General features: G+C 38.9%; 1 protein-coding gene across 1 annotated transcript in view; it reads right to left on the reverse strand.

The window, feature by feature from the left end:
• GMDS (GDP-mannose 4,6-dehydratase) overlaps positions 1–21,881 on the reverse strand; it is a 408,928-nt gene that overhangs the window by 203,250 nt on the left and 183,797 nt on the right. The window lies entirely within an intron of this gene.

Here is a 21,881-nt window from a genome sequence, read left to right on the forward strand (position 1 = left end):
CTTCAGTTTCTCCATGTTTTCATGCTGTGAATTTCAAATTTTCTTTCCCTGAGTAAAATGCAGTTAAAAGAAAGGGAATTCATAATAACTTGAGCCAAATACAATTTCTTCCAAAACTGGAACCTCCATATGCAGGCCTATCAGTGTGTGCCATGACCCAAAGAACAGTGGAGAAATGTTTGGTCTGGCTCACCTTTCTGGTTTTTGGAAAGGACTGCACTGCTTTCCAACAGAGAACAGTTGAGCCAGTAGATTTTATGCAGCAAGGAACCCCTTTCTGGTGGCTTGCTGACTGAGCTAACTGCCAGATCTTCTGTGCCAATGGCAAATTTAAGTTTCATTCTAACTACTTTCTATTGGGGGTTTTTTGGGGTTTTTGTTCGGTTTTTTTGGGGTTTTTTTTTTGTTTTTGTTTTGTTTTGTTTTTTAAAAACCAATCACTACACAACAAGCATATAGAGGGTCCAAAGCCCTGCAAACCAGACAAAAACTGCATAGCAAATCTAAAACACAGAAAGGAGACTTTCCTGGCATCACAGAGACCTCTGAGCAGCATCACTATCCTCCCCTGGAAGACACACAGTGCCTGGAGGGAGGGAGGGAAGGAGGGAGAAGTAGTCCATACCTGATATCTGTATCACCTGGATAGTGGAAATGAGTCCAGGGGCCTAAAGCAACTTGGGAATAGCACAGACTGCAGCCAGCCTGAAAGCACTACTGCAAGCACAAAGATGCTATTACCCCTTCCTTATGACACCACAGGGCAAATTCTGGGCACAACCAAGGACCTTGATTGTATATTGAACACTAACTACATATGCTAATAACTTATATGCTGAAAAATTACATTACACGTTGCAAACAGCATATGAACTCAGGCTAAATTCTGTGTAAAACTTTACACTGGGGCTCCAACATCACTTGTCAAAAAGTGAGTGGGGTATTTTTATCTTTTTTTCCTATTTTCTGTGTTAGGTTAAAAATGCAAGAAAACATTCTCTGGTAATGGAAGTATCAAGGGACTCCTAATAATAATGATATCAACAGGCAACATCATGTAAAAATTCTGAAACAAATTTAAAAAGCCAAGTTACAAAATTTAAACAAAGTTAACAGATCTACTTGTATATTTTTCTAATCCCTACATGTTTCATTATTTCACTCATGATAATTTTCATCACTTCTCTGTTTTGAAAGGAATTTTTTTTTTATATAAAATGCATTACAATCAAATGAAATGCATAGACATGCTTCTCTTTCTCCATCTGAATTACCTTCTCTAAACTGTTGCTAAATTTCTCCTAGTAAAAACATTATTACAAGGAAGGGACTCCTCACCACCCACTCAGCTCCCAGAAGCCAAGGGAAAAAACTTAGAGATATTGTTTTTCTAATTTGACACTGATACTCTTTGGACCTAAAAAAATGTTCCAGGTCTAGTGTGCATATTAAATGGATTTATAAAGAATTAGGTCAAGCAATACCAAGAGCTAACTTCAAGCTTAAACTAATTTTTTACAATGTATACCAATTTTTTAAAACATGGCATATAGGACAAATAATTAACTACATTTTTCCATCCTTTCCAACTTTGACATTTAAAATGTTCTTCTTTTTAAGGAAAGAAGTGTTCTAGGGCTGTGGAGTAACCTCATTTCTACATCTTTTGACACATATCATACTTACTGTGGAATTCTGATGTTAGAAATAAGAACAATCAACCAAAAGACCTCAGTCAGCTTGATTTGAAGCAGGAACGTGACTTTTTTTTCTTTCTCCCCTCCAGCTAATGATGAATTATTATATTAAAATATATATTCCAACTTCAAAGAAAAGCTAGTTGTTATAAAACACAGGCATTCAGAATTAAGTTTGAAAAGATTTGACCTTTCACACACAAAAACTAACACCTACATGAATGAAGTACTGTAGTAAGTGATGATATATGATGGATCATTTAAAATGTATGTATGGAACGATGCACATTTTTTAAGGCAGGGGCAGATGGTGGTTACAGCACCTCCAACATTTTCCAATTACTTTGTTTTTTCAAAATATATCCAGACCATAAAAATATTAGAAGAGTCCTTGAACTTTAATAGAAGCAGTAATTTTCAAATATAAAAAAAAAACCCTTTAAAATATATTTCAGTTCAAATTGATGTTCAAAAAACATAATCCATAATAATTCAGACAATCCCCTTCACCCTCTCTTACAGAGTTTAAGAGGTTGCAAAAGAAGAGAGAATAATGAAGAATTAGACCCAGAGTTGTATCCCAACGTGTTGGATAGAAATTTAACCCTGTAAAGTTGCTCCACCCTGATCTGCTTTGAAGACAGGCCTAGTAAGATCCACCCTGATCTGCTTTGAAGACAGGCCTAGTAAGATGCAGGTTTTTGTTTTGCCCAAACTCTAACAAAAATGTAAGAAATTTGAGACTGAAGATAACATGAAACCTACTAGCTCCACAAAGAGCTTAAAAGTAAAATGGGGAAAACAAGTACAACACTATTAACACTTTTCTAATGAAATTAATATTTCTTTCAGTCTTTATCCAGTGAGATAAAACTATAGGATGAGATTTCAACAAAATGCACACTGGGCTGACAATGGAGCACATTTTCAAAACAAAAATCAAATAAGAAATACGCTGGAATTGGACCCCAGTGTGAAGTGAAACAAAAGTTCCCAAACACAGCTCCTTTCCAAGTTAGGCTGTAAACCAGGAACACATGGAGAGAAGAAAAGGCTGTTTGTATTGTTCCAGGAAACTGGACCAAGGATTATTCCATAATTGCATTAAGCAAATACAGTATAATATCTTACACAGTGAAAAGTTCAGAGACACCATAGGCCAAGTGATTGTCTGATCACATTACACTGAAGTCCTGTAAGCCATTAATTCCTTAATTACTACAGTTCTAAGCATTTGACACCAATACTATTGTGTTCAATGGCAAGGAAATGGAGAAACAGCATCATGAGATATTTTCACTTCAAGTTTCTTTTTTAATATGCACATTATCAAGCTAAGGTCCCATCATGCATATATTTAGGATGTTCATGATTTTATGAGTTGTACACAATAAAGTCTGAAGCAAAGATAAAAGACACCCTTTAAGCACTCTTACTGACCTGACAGAGCTGACACACACACACACACACACACACTGTGGTTTCAAGATGAATTTAAGCTACATCAAGCAATTTTCATACTGTAGGCACTACTTACACCTTCCAAAAATCACATTATTACTACCCTTCCTGGCAAAAAACTGCCTCAGGTAAAGCCTTACCACGGGTTTTCAAGTCAACAGGAACAGCTGGGCATAATGTCACCAAGACCATGATGAGAGAATGAGAAGAGTTTGTTTCTGCTTTCAGCCCTGCAAAATTCTTCCTCAGTGGCTGTAACAGAAGTCAATAATGCATGTCCCAAGAAGTTTGGCCTGGGTATGCCCAGGACAAGGCCAGCTACCACATCTTTACACAGAACTAGCTGCCTAAAGGCTGCAGGGGAGATGGGAAGAAGTACTGTACTACTGTAACATCAAGCAGATACAGCTTGATGTAAAGCTCCAGTTGCTTTCAGAGTCCTACCGGGAAGACAAAGTAGCTGAACGGTACACACAACTTCCTTGTCTATCTGTCTGCCTCACAGAGACACACCATCCAGGCTAATTCAAGCAGGATATGCAAACTGTCCACCTATAGGTTAGTGGTTCTGCATCTACCTTACTCTAGAGAGCGTTGCAGCCATCATAAATTAGCATAATTCTACTGCTTTGAATGAGATTGACTTCCAAAAACTGGATTGCCAGTTCTCAAACCGGATTGCCAGTTCTCAATTGAAGGAAGAAAGATTTATTTCTGAAAGTGCTAAGGACAAACCCCCCAGCACCCCTGACAGCCAGGAGGCACTTCTTGTGCTGTTCATCTGGGCTCAGCATTGGGAGGTTCAAGGTTCAGCATTATTTCTCACACTAGAAAGCTGTCGTCTTTCCTTCTGTATCGCTCATCTCTCTTTAGCTCTGCAAGTATGAAATAAAGAACATCCCTGGCTGCCTCCCAAAGGGGTCTCAGCCTTCCCAGCAGGAAGGAGGGTGACTGCAATGAGAGGGCCTCCTTTACAGGGCGGGCGAAGATGAGGAAAAGGGGGGATGGGATCTCAGAAGAATGGACAGGGATGGTAGGGACCACCCAGGAGATAAAGAAAACATGGGTTGAGGAGAAAGCTGGGGAAGCTCCTGAGCATGTACAGTAGCTAATTGTAAAATTTTAACCATTTAGCCTTTAAAATCTTTTTTCCCCCTTTCCTTTACACTCACACAGAGCAAAGGCATAGTTCATGTTCAGAAGTAACAGCTTGCAAAGACATTTAAAACTAAAGCAGATTTTTAAATTTAGCAGAGCTTTCTCAGTGTTTTCTAACCCTGGCTCAAAGGTTGAACTTTGTTAAAATTTGTAACAAACAAGAATCTTAAGAAGTTCCCAGACTTTGATGGGCTTTGCTAAATTTAAACCTACAGTGAAATTTTATAGGAAATTACAGACTAAAAATGATACAGCCATGAGGAGAGACCAAAGCAGAGCTTCTTGTACTTGTTTCTCTCTTGTAAAGCTCTGCAGGATGGGTGTCACAAAACCTAACTCCCTGTGCAAGCCGTAAGTTTCTTTTCTCTGGTGTTTTCTGGTCCAGGCTTTCCCACACACAGTAATGCATTCCCAAACATGACTTTACAGCAGCCCCTGAGAGCAGAAGGGAACTGGAGCACCGGGGCCAGCCTGGCAGCCTGAAAGCCAGCCATTGTTCCCAGAGGCAAGCAGCCCCGCAAGGCACACTGACTCCCTGTCTCCAGAGGGAACGCAGGTACAGGACTTCTCTCCACTGCCCAATAGGCTGGGGCACAGAAACACTGTAATTTGGTGTTAATTGGGACAACCCCCTACTTTAATTAAAATGAAACTCCAGACCTTTCCCATTCTACCTCCAGTTACATTTTATTATTGTTTGCTAAACCAAATGTACTGTGGTGGTGGTTCCTTCACTTCCTTCACTGCACAAGTCCTCCAAAAGAAGTTTCCCCTTCTCCCTTCTTGCTCTGACAGCATGCTGTCAGGGCTCACCCTACCTCTGGGTCCAGGGGCTCCATTTTGATCCAGATACAGACACCCAAATCTTGCCTGAGCTGTGCTGTAGTCATACCTTAGCTCCTGTTCCCTGATACACTGGTTCATTTACTGTCTCTCCTGGACGGTCTCCAGTCCCTTCTGTTGCTCCTGACTGGAGCCAGGACGAGGTCCTAACTTGATTCATCACCTTGCCTTGCCTGGGGCTGCCGATGAGACCTTGTTACCTTCACTTGTCCCAGCCCATCCAGTTCAGATACTGCAGGGCTGTGCCCTGGTTAATGAGGGCGCTGCTTGTGCTGGGGTCACCGCGAGCACACAGCCTGTCGCCCTCATGGCGCAGCTCCATTCCTGCTGCTCCCTGAAACTAGCAATCACTGCAACTTGACAGGGACCTTCTCCTCAGTGAACCACCAATAAAGACCCATGGTGTAGTTACTCTTTCAGCACATGCAACTAGTAGCAATAATTGAGAGTGAGATCCATGAAGGGTCTGCCATCTAAAGCAGGTATGGTGAACACATCACCTGGGAGTGTGGAAGAGACCAGAATTACAATGGAAGTACTACTGGAAGCAGGAGGACAGTGTAGGTGAAGCCTGGTGAACCAAATGGACAGCATGTGAAAAATCAAGACTGCAGAAAACACGAAGGGGCTGCAGCAAAGTCTTGGGAAGTGAGCAGGGAGACTGAAAGTGTCTCTAATAATTCTGAGGGCTTCTTGCACGAGGAGGACCATGCACGAGGCAGTGTAGCATCATCTGTCCTTTGGTGACCTATGGAGGAGTGTGCACCCTCCCAGCACTGCAAGTTTCTCCACGGCAGAGGAAAGTATCAGGTTCAGTAGGTTTTCCTACACGGCACGGAAGGAGGGACTGCTGAAGAGCAAAACCTGTTACTTGCTAGCCGTGTGATGTATGTGTCAGAGCCAAGGCTTGCCATGGTTCTGCTTTGCCAAGGTGGCATGAACACGTATCCACCATGTGCAGAAAGGATGAGCCACAGAGGCAGCAGGACTGGGAAGCCTGACACCAAACTTCCCTCAAGCCCTGGCTTTCATCAGACCTTCTTGGGGCCTTAACAAGGAACTGATATGCTCTTGGCTCACATTCTGCAGAAATAAGACATTAATCCGTGCCTCTTGTCCTGTTCCTTATCTCCTGCTTTTCTGCCTGTTTTGCAAGGTGACACTCATTCAATCTGAGCAGAGGCGAGACTAGAAAAGATGTCATGCCTCCAACAAGATATATAAGTAAATGAATACACAAATCTATCACATACATGTGCATAGAAACATCCCATACTTAGGAATATCCAGAGCATCAAAACTGCATAAACTGTGACTCACTACATCAGACTGAAGAGCAGAGGGCAGCGCTGCTTGGCAGACCTCTCCTGCCATCCCAGAAGCACTCGCCCAGGTCTATGAAAATTTAACTGCATCTCATCATAGCATGTCTATGTACTCCTTACTCACATGCAGCAAATTCAAAGAAAATGAAACCAATTATGACATTAAATGTTGGACTAATCTTATTCAGGAAATAATTTAATTCAATACAAACAATGAGGTACTATTCTTTTAATTCCTTTTTTCCCCCAGGAAATTGTATTTCTATGCCTGCAAAAGAGAGTGAGAATAACCATATATTGTGTCCCACAACTGATCTGAAACACTCCTTAAGTACTTGTCTTTTTTAAAAGGGGTCACTCCATGCACACTGTTCAATTAAACCACTGTAACCTCTGGGAGCAAAGTTGGAGTTTTGCAAAGGCCATAATGCAAGCAGTATGTAAGTTAAGTGTATTTTATATATTTATATTTAAATATACTGAATTTAGAAACATGCATATTTCCATATCTGTCACTATCAGAGCCACAGGAATCTTCAGCTAAACTATTTTAGTAAAGATGAGTTTCAGGAATTTAATGTAAAACAGGCACAGAGCAAGCTCAGTCACTGGACAGGCCACATACATACATACATATATATATATATATATATATATATATATATATATATACACACACACATATATATATATATATATATATATGTATATTTCACCATAAAAAGTGCAAAAGTTCACTCACTGTGTTAGTTTTATCCCACTCCCGATTAATGCTGAACATTTTAACCATTATATTCTCTGTGGCTGTTAGAGATCTACACATGCAGGCTTTGTATTTTTTTTCAGAAGTGCTCTAGCATAGAGCTTGTCTTGTTTTCTGCCAACATAGATGCTATAAAATCATGCTTGATTCAGTTTACTCCTTTCCTCCCCTCCCCTCCCTTCTTCCCTTTTCCTCAGCCTTATCCTCCTCCATGTTCTTGGGTGGGCAGATTCATGGGGAGACTTGGTTTTTAGCATAGCCACCACCAGGCAGTTTGTTACTCTCCTGAAGCACATCTGGGCTTTATATCAGGCCTTTAATTAATCCTCAGTGAAAGCCAAGCTATGACATTTTGACTGGGCAGGCTCCAGTTTTGGACAGGTCTTGATTTATTGCGACTGAGTCTCAACCTACTTTGATTTATTTCAGCTTTGGGGAGGAGGGCAAGAACTGAACAGAAAAAGCACTGTTGGATGCAGAACATGTGATGCACGTAAAGGACCTCCAGAGTTCTGTGGACCAAATGACAAACAGCTCAGACAATTTACAATAAAAATTAAATAAAATAAGCACCACTGATGAAAAGATTCTGGTGAAAGAAATCACTTAAAGCAACAACTACCACTATCAAAATGAGCAACAACAAATAATAAAAGACTTAGTGAACTAGGATCAAACGATTTGGCAGAATGTGCCAACGAAGGAAGCTCATGCCTTATCTCTAAGTAAACAATAAATCCCTGGTCACTCATTAGTGTTAATCACGCCTCTCATCTGCATTCAGCTAAATACAGAGAGGCAGGACCAATGCTTTCCTGATGAGTCGCTTCCAAAGAAAAGGATGTTCTGCTATTGTCTGCCAGCTCGCCTTGGGTGGATGTCCTTGTGCAGGTCTCCCTCTCAAACTGCACCGTGCACAACGTGAAACGTGCCAAGTCTTCTGGACAGCAGGAACAAAGGCAGCCAGAGCCAAACTGTTCATCTAAATAAAGCAACAAACATCACAGTAATAGGAGCCACTGAATAACAAATCCAATCTGCTCAAGGTATAAATCTTTCTTGCTTCTGTGGGTAAGCCTGCTCTCTTAGGTCCTTTTCTTGTTCTGTTTTAATTCAAATTCTGTTGAACAGACAACTTGGCAAGTTTTTTCTGAATATTATTGTAGCTACTTCCAATTAATTCCTGCCATGTGTACATTGCAAAGGAACTCTATCTTGAAAATTCTAATGGAAACAAGTAATTTTATTGTTTTCCTTTAAGTATTTTTGTTAAAAATTCAAATACCCTCATGCATCTCCCTCTTGTATTTTCTTCTCACCAAGTGAAATTCAGTCTTTCTTGTTGTATTTTTTCTCTTCTATCTATGGGGATTTACAGCTCTATCAAAAGAGAAGAAAAAATGAAGTTCCAGCAAGTGAAAGGCAAAAACAATTTCAGTGTAAAAAATCCTGGTACTTTATATTTGCAGACACCTATCAGGCTTTGGTGCCTAACAAATATCTAGCAGAAAAGGATGTTTTTGGAAAGACTGGGCACTAGTCTTAAAATTTCACTAACACCTCAGATGCTACCTCAACAGTCCCCACACACAGCCTGGGAGGACAAATCTTTGCACTCCTGTTATTCCCTGTAACACAAGACAGGAGGAGCAGCAATCCATGCATGCACATGCAGGCCTGTGTCAAGGCATCTGTGCTGTCACAAAGCAGGAAAGTACACAAATTTGGTATGAAAACATACGCATCATCTTAAAAAAGATTACAACCAAGGGACTGAAGACATTAATAAAAAGGCATTTTTGCGTTAATTTTTAAGTTTCAGGGTGAAATCTGGAAGAAAGTTCTGCTGTACATGGTTGATCTGATGCCTGTGGAAGTTCAGGCCACAGTCCAGCTGTGTGCTTTGCCACCAAGCAGGTAAGCAGTAGGGTTCAAAGTTTAACATCACTTAGGTCCTCTGCTAATTAGAAACAACTTCAGGGGTGTTCTCAATCTAATCTGCATCATTAATAACTAGTTTTATTATCTGTAAAATGACTATTTTAGCAGCCTAGGCTGACAGGTCTATTTTTGCTGGGAGGTTACACAGGGAACCTGCATTTACTGTCTTCTTCCCTAACCAGGCTGAGCTGGCTCTGTGTGTCCAATACAAAAATTCAAGAGTAGAAGTCTAATTATTGTTAAGGACAATTCTCAAGTCACACTTGTCTACTGAGCACATCCTTCCCTCATCTCTATTCACTCAGTAAGAAAAAAAATCATCAATATCTAATGCATATGCTTGCTACTTTCTATGCATGTTTTCTTGACCCACTCAGGCTAAAGAATTGCAGTCTCCTTTCAAGGGCACAATCAAGCACAGTGACAGCTGGTGGTTCACTTTGGCCTGAGAGCAGGAGATGAGAGCACAGCACTTCCCTAAAAACTGGGGTCTTATTCCCCATCTTGTATTGCTCTCACATTCCTCCCAACATGAGAATGCAGTGTTCCATCAGCTGTGGTACTCCTGAGTACAAATTTGCTTTTTTCTGCCAGACAGTGCTCCTTTTAGCTGCTAGGGAGTTGGTTCTGGGTGGGATAACAGATCTTAGTTTTCACCCTGAGCACCAACAGTTTGTCCTTGCTTAAAGGCAGTTTTATTTTAAAACCACCAGTTTGTTCTTGCTTAAAGGCAGTTTTATTTTCCAGCTTTTATCTGCCTTCATGAAATATAAAGCATGTGTGATTTTTCCTTCTAAGAAAGTCTAATAACACTGTAAGCTCCAGCAGTACTTTCTAAAACCAACAGAGTTAGCAGTGACAAGTTGGACTGTTTCATGTAAAGAGACTTTATATGAACCAGTATCCCTACAAAAGTCCATATCTAAGCAAAAAGGATCACTTGAGGATATTTCTAATAAAACTATCAGCTTGGTTAGGAGTCAACTGTTTTGCAAGCAGCTCCAGAACATAAACAACTATCCAAGACATTTTTAAGATAATGATTTCAGAATTTGGATTTTTTTTCCCCTGACTTGAAATATTTATGACACATTGTATTTAAATGATCAGACTGCTACAAATCAGCACAACTAAATGCCTATCATCAGCATGCAATTCCATGACAATTTGTTCCCAAACCTCACATGAATAAATTAAGCCAAGCGAACTGAGTGTTTTTCCTCTTGAATTAGGTGTATTCTAAAAGTAAATGTAAAATGTGCATGATTCTGCTATTATTTAGCAGTATTTTATGTCATCACTCCAAAATTATTGCAGTAAGAATGATGCCAAATTTACTTTCAGTTTGAGTGGACTTTTTACTGAAACTTCTTTTGCAAGCTATATTTTTACACGTGTGCCTGTTGGTTTTACACTGCCTTTCTTTAGGTGACCTTATGAACACCAGCAACAAAAAAGCCTTCTTTAAGGAAAGTCTAATTTACTTAATTACAAGGAGCGGGCAGTTGTGCATCAATTCCATTATTCTCAAACTTGAGACTGAAAACTGGCACTGGGCAGGCCAGGTGAAAACTCTTTATTATGCTTCCTGGTTTTATTGGTAATGTGTTAAATAGCATTTTAATGTCTCCTGAGGTCACTTTTAGAGCCAAATTGTGGCTGTCCTGTCACAGGTGTACTGTGTAACTCTGGGCAAGCACAGAGACTCTTTCTCTTCTGCTGGCCTCCCTGTGCACAGATGTAAGACACAGTGAATGAAGTCCCACCAAAGCCAATAATGGTATTATTATTATTAGAAGATTTCACTCCAAACCAGTTCCTGCAGTTGGTTTTTAGCAATGCCACTCTCAGGTTTTCCAAGGGGGCGATGAGGGAACACACAGCCCTACAGTCAAGAATTTCACACATGTCCTTACCCTTTATGGCTACCTGGATAAATAATACATTTTCTAAAATAGTGCACATATACTTTTAAGATGCCATTAAAATGCCATACATAATGTTAAAGTGTTACATTAAGTGTGCTTAGACCATAAGAACTTGCACAAACCACCAACCAACACCAGTTCTAAATTGCTACTACTTGCTCTTAAAATACTTAAAAAAAAAAAAAAAAAAAAAAAAAAAAAAAAAAAAAAAAGGTTCTCCTAGAGATGACACACTAGTTAGCCTGGAAAAGATCCTTGGAAGGGAAGCTCCTTGATGCTGCACCTTAGCATGCCCAGAGAACAGAACACAGCAGAGCCCTGCTCTATGGCAGGCTCCTCCTTGCAACCCAGTATCACTTCTGCTACCAGTACTATCAACTCAGAAAAACACATTCCAGCAGTGCACACCATGGATAGGGCATGTGGGTCACAAGGTGTAATGGGCCGAAATAAAACATCAAATAAACATGGAACATGCAACTATCAGAGCAGTGGGGAAGACCATTCTATCTCATGCCTCCTGGTACCTTTCCAATTTACCAAGATCTGCTTGTAATTTGGAAGATGAACAGGTTTAAACCCGTGGTGTTTTTAGTATGTGTCTACCTTGGATATCAGTAATAATACTGGCAGTAAAATGAAAAGCTATACAAAATATTTTTCCCTTGTCAATTATTTCCCCCTTAAAATGAACATGATATATGAAAAACCTTATGCTTGTTGAATTTAAAACACCTCAGACGAAGAGAGAAATTCCCACCAGACACAGAAGAGTAATGTTGGTCTGGAAATAAATGCAGCATAATAAATTAATAGGAAGGGGGAAATGTGCCTGTATTGCATAGGAAATATACTGCATTAGCAACACAAAGCATTACTTTTTCTTGTAAAATAAAGCACAGCACAACTTCATATGATTTGTACCAACTTTTCAATATGTCAAAAGCAACATGTGTGCCTTGTATTACACCATTAGGGTTGTCTTGATAAACTATTACTGTGTAGAGTAACATCTCACTTGATAGAGGTTCAGGCAGAAGTTCATGCTCTACTAATGCAATTTACTGCTCCTTAAAGAAATCTGTAAAGTGCACTTGGAAGAAGGAAAATCACTTGATATTAAAAAAAAAACCAAAAAAACACCCCCTCCAACCCATTTGCAGATCAAGAAATAATAATGCACAGCTTGCACTAAAAAATATCAGCTTCTGAAATGTACAGAGCTTGTTATTAGGAGCAAAGCTAAAGAGTAAGCAAATCTACTTGGGCTGCATTCAATTCTACAAAAAAAAATCCCAGTAAGACTTCCTTGCAGAGAGGCAACATTTCATAGGAATAGTTATGGGTCCCCTAATTTTCTTCCTCAAGTCCAGTACCAGAGATCCTTTTAATCCCACTGCCAAACAGAAAATTTGGAAGCAGATATGTGGGCCTGCTCACTTCAGAAGCACCACTAAAATCCTTATTCCACTAGAAGCAAAGGAATGGCTGCCAAGGCTGCTCACGCCAGGAGCTGAGCTGTGGGTCTGTGGGGTGTGCAAGGAAAGATAACTGCTTGCTCCCTTGCTCCCATCAGCCTTGCCCTTCCTTTAGAGCAGGAAGTGCTGGGAAGGTTTGAAGGAATCACCATGCCAGGGCCCTATTTCTACTTTAGTCTCCTCGTTGATGGCTGCAGGCAAATCCATTCCAGTCACACTGCCAAGCTGACTGGGAAGAGAGGACAAGAAAGGACACCTACCTTGCAGATCCACTGCTCATCACTCCTGAGGAAACACACAATGAGGAAACACTGCAGAAATCACGTGGATTTTGAGAGGAAGAGAAAAAGAAATCAAGCACAAGACAGCAATAAGCTTTCTTCACATCCTTAACCTGGTAACCAAGTCAGCCATCTCTAGGGAAAGCTTAAAATGGGCCAAAGAAGGCCAACCGGAAAGTTCAGCTGCTCTATCTTTGGATCATTAGTGTTGGTTGTTAGGTCAAGGCTTCATCCAAAAACACCTACAGCTAAAATTCAAGTATTTCTGCTATAACTAAAAGTGGCATATTAAGTGCACCCTCTGGGTTTGGGGAATGTTTCCTATTCAAAAAAACAAACCAAAACAAAAAAGGTATTTTTTTCCCATACCCAGACCAGGAAAGAACAGTCACTCTGCTGATAACCAATCTTCTTAATAATGCACAGAATATTAACAGCTAGAGTACTATAAAAGTGAGCCCTGACATTTTAATTTATCTGAAACATTTCTTCTTTTAGTGAAATGACCTGAAGTTGGAGGACTAAAAACTTTGTTTCTGGGATTGCATTGCCTATGATATTTTATTGGCGTGATTTCAAATGAAAACAATTATTCTATAGCAAGGATGTTACCACACAGACATAACAACACCATTAACTATTTTTGACTTCCAGTGTAAATTGAACCATTATAGGGTTTTAAAAATGTTGTCATTAAAATTTAATGATCTGTTTTAAGGGATTTTCCCCCCTTATTAAAATTCAAACCAACTATGCTATAGAGCTTTCTCAGAATGTGGTGCACTATTCTAAGCTTCAAATAAATCTGTAAATCATAGATTAGTTAATAAAGAGAAACTACCTGGGTTATTACAGGTGGGGCTGGTAGCAGTACCTGTTATTAACGTTGCCTAACATTTACCAATAAAATATGCTGCTTCCCATTCTTTAAAATGTTGCCAAATACCAACTGACTAAAAAAAAATTCTGAGTTCAAACGTGGCCACACCTGGTTGGCTTTTTTTCTTCCTTTTTTTTCCCCTCCACTGAGGATGGGAAAAAGAGCAAAGAAAGGAAGTAAAAATATCAATTGAACTGATTCAGCTAATTAAAAAATACATTTAATTTGTATTAAACTTCAATTTTTTTTTCCAAGAACTAGGGGTTTTCTTGTAGAGTCAGTATTTGAAATTTTGCATGCAGAAGCCTAGAGAATGTTTACAAGAACATTTCCTTCACATTTGCCTTAAACTTGCCCAATTCATAAGCTTTAGGTGGACTACAGTGGGAAAAAAAAAAAAAAAGGTAAAATCCTGATTTACAAGCACTGAAGAGAGACTTGTGAGACCTTTGCTGTTAAATTTTGTGAAGATTCACTCTAAGGTGAACACGCTCCATCCCGTGATGGGGCAGTGGTTTCCCTCCAGGCACAGCCGCAGCCCTGAGCAGGCTGTCTGGTGCATTCACTCCTAGGTCCAGACAATCCCATCCCCCTCATGAGATTCATCTCTTTTCCACAGTCTCATCTGGAGTTATCCCAGGTTAAAATCACCACAAGGCTGACTGGAAGGTGGAACAGACTTTTTTTTTTTAAAGTCTGGCTTGTTTTCACCCTGGTGCTATATTGCCACCAGCTAATGAGTAAATCTTGTCCTGCAGCATGCCCAGAGGTGGACTGCAATGATGGTGCATTATCTGCATTGTGTAGCCTCTCTGCTGACACCTATATGCTTTCTACAGGCCTTAGAACAAGTGAAAGGATAACTTCCAAATATGAACCCTGTCATAATTATACCTGGGTTTTCACACGTTGACAGTCAGAGCAGAAAACTAAAATCATAGGAACACAGCACACATTTACAGTTATTTATGCAAAGTGCCTTAATTTGGTATTCTCAAGAAGAACAGGCTGGAAAAACAGAATTTGTGAGGAGGTTTCTTGTAATTGTGTTATTTGATGGAAGAGATACTTCATTCAAGTCACAATGGCAAAATAGGTCCTTGTTGGAAATATGACAACAATAAATAATTTATCAGCTTGGAAACCTTATACTTGAAAGAAGCCTTAGTCTATCCTTTCCATCACTCCAATTGAATTGTAAGACCACCACTGTAACAAGACCACTTAGAAAACCACCAGGGTGGCCTTGATAATGCATGTATCATTGTTGAGGCACAGGAAACTAAACCAGATGGTTTTGCTGAGGAAAGCACTTTTTTTCTGGCTTTGTAAAGCCTAAAAACACTAATAGGTCAAACATGAAAGTGCTGAAAAAGAAAGTTAAATTAAAATATCTGTAAATAAGAAAAAAATTTATTTACATATGTGTTTCCCTCACTGAAAATATGTCTGAAGAAAATAAAAAGGGAAAAATGATGCTACAGTTCTGAAATAGATCAGGATAGTTTTCTGAAAGGTCTAACAACAACAACATTTACAGTTGGACTTACAGTGCACCACTGCTGGAAATCAATGCCATATGATGTGTGTTAGACAGAACACCTACATATTGTAATTAAGAACTTTTTCTTGCCTCATTTTTATGTTTTAACCATGGAGACCATTCATGTCTATTGCAACAAACTACTTACTTTCTTGTATGATCTGTTATTATCAATCATCTTCAACTTAAAGGAAAAATAGCACATAATGAACCTCTCAAGCTACATAAAATTGAAAGCAATTTCCACAAAAATCATCCATACACAGAAATATACATTCACATGCACACATTTATACAGGCTGCATATGTGTGTGCATGCACACATGAATAAAGGGTGTTCAGATTTTCTCATTTATGCTGTAGTTATTTAGAATCATATTATTTGCAAACTTCAGCATTTCAAATACCACAAAGGACTTGGTTTGGGTTTGTTTTTCTTTATTGTAGGCATCATCCACAGGAGTAAAATTAAGATGATAGTGTGTTGCTCTGCTGAGAACTGCAACTATTTCTAATAGTCAAGAAGTCTAATCTAAATTACATGCACTGAAAGAAATGCATTATACCGTCTTTTAGTGTTCAGTCTTATTTATCAAAATGTAAGCCTTTATATGGCATTAAAAAATAAATCTTTCCCTATCACAGTTATTCTAAACCACATTCTCTCTCCATAAGGGAAGCTTTGCCCATGTTTTCAAAATCTGAAAGAAGATGTTTGAGAATTATACCTACATTTTGCTGGCACCAAACCATAATCTAATGAAAAGAAAACATAATTATTTAAATTTTATCTTTTTCTCTCCTTGTTTGGGAGAATGGAGAAGAAATGTACGCCGAGGAGAGGTTCACTATATGCCTATAATTTGTGGCAGTTCATTTTGGCACCGCACAGATATAGCCTTGGGGGAAATGTTTGGTCTTCAGTCCCGCTCTGAAGTTTGTAACTAAAAGCAGAGAAATAAAAGAGTGATTCCTGAAGCCAGAAGTCAAGTGAGGCAACAGGTACCGTATGGAGCTGAGGGACCTGATGGAACCTACCTGGACAGCAATAAAGAGAGAGGAATTACATTAGTGTGTCACAGAATTGTATTTTGATTCTGTATGAGAGATGTGGTGGGGAGACATGTTTGGTGACACCAAACAGTGTGACACCATCTACCACTTCATATCAAGACAAGCTCTTTTGTAGGGTTGGAATATTTCAGTTGAGGTGCAACACGTACAAATAATTTACTAAAATAACAATGCCATGAATTGACCTTGGAAATCCACTCATCTGTGTCTTTTTCCTATAGACTCAATCAGAGAGAAGACAATCATTATTTCTGGATCTGCTCCTCCGGCACTCCTTTGTGTCAAGAAGAAGTGCCTGTATTGCAGTGCCAATGCCTGTGGGTCAGCTCTGGGTGAACTTCACATCTTTCATTTGAAACTATCTGAGACTGAGCTGTGACCACTTTTGGCTGTATTATATCCTGAGAACTGGGTCATTATTTAGGTGGATGATTGAACTTATTACTGGGGTCAAATGTAATTTCCTTGATCTTGGACACCTATCTCCACAAGTCTTAAATATTTACATGAGGAAATCAAAAAATATTCTGCACTTGGCAAGAGAATACTTCCTGTGGGAAGATGTTGCTTTTTCTCAAAAATATTTCAGCATGAGACTTTGTTCTACATTAAAGATTTTTAAACTGTTAGAAAGAATCAAGGATGAAATGCTTGTTGTCTCATTGTCTTTGATACATATGCTTCTAGAAAAGGTACTGTTTCAGCAAGCACCTGTCAAGAGTTTTATGAATGTTCACGTACTTGCTCCAAAGGAGCACGGTCTATCAAACTTTTCTCCTAAAGGTTCTTACAAGTTCTGATGCTCTCACAATTACTTCACCTAGATGGAAGCAGTTCAGTGCATAATCACCTCAACTGGAGCAGATTTGATTTATTTGAAGATTTGAAGATAAGTTTGTATTTGGAAATACACAAAATACACTTTACCTGGATGGCTATACACCAATACTGAAACAAGACCAGCACTGAGGGTTTAAAATTATTTCATCATTTTTGCTAGAAGATATCGACTTTAAACATAAAAAATTAGCAGTAAGAAAGGAAAAGCATTTTTCACTTCAAGCCAGACCAAAAGGGCAATCTGCATTTAGAAACATGCTTTATGTTCATCAGCCAATCTCATAATTATATCAGGTATTGATAGTTACACAGATAGATACAACTGACCTTCCTTTTATAACCAACAGTTCTTAACAAAGCAAGACTCTCACAAACAAGAATTCAGCTGGGATGGTGAAAGAATTACTCAGAAAAAACTTCAAGTCTTAGCAGACTAAGGTAAAATGTATCTCAAAAGACAACATATCCTCAATGCTACAAGAAAAATAACAAAACAAAAGTAGAAATGTCTTGGCCAATTCTTTTGCTGGCTGGCTCCTTTTCTTATGCACAAGAGTAAAGTAAAGTTCTAAATAATTCTCTCTGGCAAGATTTTTTGTATTTAAATATACGCACAAATATACAAGAAGGGATTTCCCACAGCAGCAGTTGTGGGAAGCAACAACAGTTGCTTCCAAGGGTCAGTTTCTGCCTATTAGAATGGTAAGTAGAAAAATCATGAATAAAAGCCCAGGTGATGCTGACTAGAGATTTAAACAAAGATTAGATTTTGTTATCTAAATGTCAACATGTGCAAAATGGTCTAAGACAATAAAAATGACTGTGTATTTTCTTGTGCTTTTAGTCACAGATTAAGGTATGAATCAGCACTAGAACCAATTAAAAGGAAAATAAGATAGAAATTTTCTCTTTAAGCAGTTTCACAGTTTCTTAATACACTTGATTGGCCTGTACAATAAATTACTATATTACTTATTTATAAACAGTTTTCTTTTGCTTTGTTTTCTTTTACATTATTTAAATATAAATTAATGGAAGCCGATTCCCATACATTCTAAATATCAAATGCACCCCGACTTCACCATGAATATAGGCACACACCTAATTTTAAACTTTTGACTAGACATGTAATTAATTGAATTGGAGCCAATTATGACCCAATTATGAGTCCTCTGTAATTATTGCTTGACGTACTTGCTGGATTTCTGTTGAAGGCAAGAGAAAATATTTCTGATCTCTATGAATACCTAAAGACTATTAAAACTGTTACCTTTGACTCATTCTTTTAGTTTTGTAAGATCAAGACTAAAGGGCTTTTCCACGGCTTTCTTCAGTGCAGTATTTCTGCTGTTTGCACAACAATGAGGTATGGGCAGTGCAATTGCAGACGGCAACCTGAGCATCTGCAGGTGATAAAGAGGAAACTGAAAGAAAGGCAGGGAAAAACTCAGCTGTTTAACGGAGGCTCATGCGTCTAGGTAGCCAAAAAGGCCAATGGCATCCTGGCCTGTACTAGCAATAATGTGGCCAGCAGGATAATTCTTCCCCTGTACTCAGCAGTGTACTCAGTACTCTTAAGGCTTGCTGTTGTGCTAATAATTGAAAATACCAGGCAGATAGTCTGCAACAAATAAATGGTTTGTTATCCTCGCAAAGCAAAATAGTACACAGAAATAAACAGAAGATTCATATGTCAATAGCACTGATGTATTGCTTTTCCCTCTTCCAACTCAGTGGCATTGATCATCATCTCTAATACAATCTCATGAGACTTGTGCTGGATCACAGCAAAATAAGTAATGGAGAAAGGGAGAGCAGGAGGCAGCAACAATTTCTGCCAATATGTTAAGAGTTACTAATTTTAGGTTAAAATTCATAATCCCACACCAAAAATTTTCAGTGCTTACATTTTTCTATTCTGTTCTCTTCAAACACTGAATGGAATCCTTTATTTCCAGTGAGTTGGACTTCCCAGTTTTCATTCACCAGCACAATGCTGCTGTACCCTGTTGCTGCAGGTGGCAGTTCAAGTGCCAGGTCAAAATCCAGATCAAACACGTTTTCCAACTATTCTCCACTGATATGTTTAAACCGTGTCTAAACACCGAATTTCTGAATCATCTGCTACTAAACTACCCTCAACCCATCCCTCAGTGGGCACCTACATGTGTGCAGGCTTCCATGCTTTACTGTTGGCAAAGGAGGTTGCCCAAAATCACAGTGGCAGTCAAATGAACTCATATAATCAAAGCTCAAGAGTCATGAATTCTGCTTGTGCTTTGTGACCATCAGACATTCTCAAGTCTACCACATACAGGATACTGTTTCTCCATGAAGTCAGTGGGAGTTGGCTCATAAACTTTCGTGAGATCAGGAATTGACCCATAATATTTCATAAAACAACAAAAAGGAATGTATTTATGGTTTTATTATTATCCCTAATAAGGAAATAAGAAGAAACGAAACACAGTACATGGTCTAGTCTATATGCACATGTGTTACTTGTATTAATATCGATGGGATTTAAAGCTACATATGGAGAGGATAAGATATATCCCTATGTGTTCAGCCATATGCTTAAGGAAGCTCCCAAAATGCTTGTAAATATGATCATGCTTTCTAACATATTATGCATTTATTTGAACAACGTTAAATCTCTAAGCCCTACTTTCCAGTCCATTAAAGCCTCAAATAATAGTTTATTTCCAGTTTAAAGTTCCCTTTTTTTTACCCATTAGAAGGCTGCCTGTAACCATATTTCCACAATACTCAGGGAATTAGAGAATTGATAATAACTCTCCCATCATCTGAAGGGATGATACCTCTCTGGGATGAGAAATACTCAAGATGAATTATATTTTAGCGAGGAATTCTTTCCAGAAAATTTTGGGACAGGCCCAAGATGTGTAGCTGAAAGGCCTGGAATGCTACTTGCACAAAAAAACATGTGTTTGTGCCATAGACCTCAGACAACCAAATTCCTTCTGGAGGCCAAAGGCCTTGAAAACTACTCATCCTTTTGGATTGACTTGTTGATTTTTAAGGGTTGAATGATAGCCTTAATAGGCAGAGGGAGCTGGGCCTGTTCAGTCTTGAGAAGAGAGGGGATGAATGCCAGCAATGTCTATCAGCATCTGATAGGAGTGTCAAGAGGACAGATCCAGGCTCTTGGTGGTGCCAAGCAACAGGACAAGGGGCAAAGAGAAGCAACTGACACCCAGGAATTTCCACCTGAATATGGACAGTGCAGGTGACTGAGCACTGTAACAGATTGCCCAGAGAGATTGTGGAGTTCTCCTCATTGGAGATATGCAAGAACTGTCTGGACACAATTCTGTTCAATGATCTCTAGGATGATCTTGACTGAGCAGGAAGGTTGGACCAGATGAGCCGCTGTGGTACCTTCCAACCTGACCCATTCTGTGATTCTGTGAACACAGGACAAGGGTCTAACCAGAAGGCACAAGAGAGTTATTTAGGATTTCCCTTAGAGAAGAAGATTCATTCATCCCATGATTTATGACCTAGTGTAATTTCTGTTGGAATGTCGTAGCTGAAGTCTTTATGAAATATTCAATGGCTGTTAACAAATCATATTCATTATATTCATGCAACTGATCATTTTATTTGACTTACCTTTTACTTCTTTTTAGTTGAGACCTGGTGACTGATTTTATGATCACTCATGACCATATTTTTATGCATTAAAAAGATGACTGGGATGGTTTCCTGGTTTAACTGCTTCAACCAATGTTGTAGCCACAAACATAAAACCATAGTCATGGAGGCACAGTCATTACACTCATGATGCTTTTAACATCTCACATGCAAATGCAGCACAGAACTTAAGACAACGTCATTTGGCTGCCAGAAACCACCTCCTTCACTCGCTTGATGTAACCTTTTTGATACCGAGGCAGTATGGCTGCTTATCTTTTTTTAATGTCATCCAGGACATTAGTTTATAGAGGCATTATGATTATGTTTTCTTGCTGTTTTTGATTGTAAAGAAGATTTGAGAGCTCAGCTTTTACTCTACCTCTAAAGTCTGAATTTATGACAAAAATCAAGATTTTTGCCCACTGAGATACTTCTTACTTTGTAATATAGAAAACCAAAACAAACAGGCGTCATCTTTTTAAACTACATCAATGAATGGTGAAGTCAAATCCGGTTTCCCAGCAAGGAATTATTAAAAGACAGAAATAGTCCAATGACCACAGGAAATCTTTAAGCACCAAAATGGGGACAAAAATCTCCTGGGGAAAAGACAATATTTCCTACACGGTCATTCATGTCTCCTTGTAACACAATACAGGGGTATTGTTTGTTTGTCTGCTTAAGTAGATGGGTAGAATAAAATTAGAAACAAATCCTACTACACAAACATTTCAAATACTAAGTGCAGGCTTATGTGTTCCAGTACCTGCCATCACAACTATAGTGTGATGCTTCTTTATAATGTATAATGAAAGAGAACTTTGATCATTGATATGGACCTAATTTTTGCCTTATTAAAAAAAGGTAACCAACCTCTAGCAGGATCTTTCACTTCAGGTCATACTGCATCTTGCTGAAATCAAGTCATTTTATCAGTCATAAAATTTGTCAAAAGAATTGAAGAAACACTCTAAAATAGATCCACACTGTAGTCAGACCCCTTGCCCAG

This window comes from Motacilla alba, chromosome 2 (genome assembly GCF_015832195.1).
Source record: "Motacilla alba alba isolate MOTALB_02 chromosome 2, Motacilla_alba_V1.0_pri, whole genome shotgun sequence".
Taxonomy (NCBI): domain Eukaryota; kingdom Metazoa; phylum Chordata; class Aves; order Passeriformes; family Motacillidae; genus Motacilla; species Motacilla alba.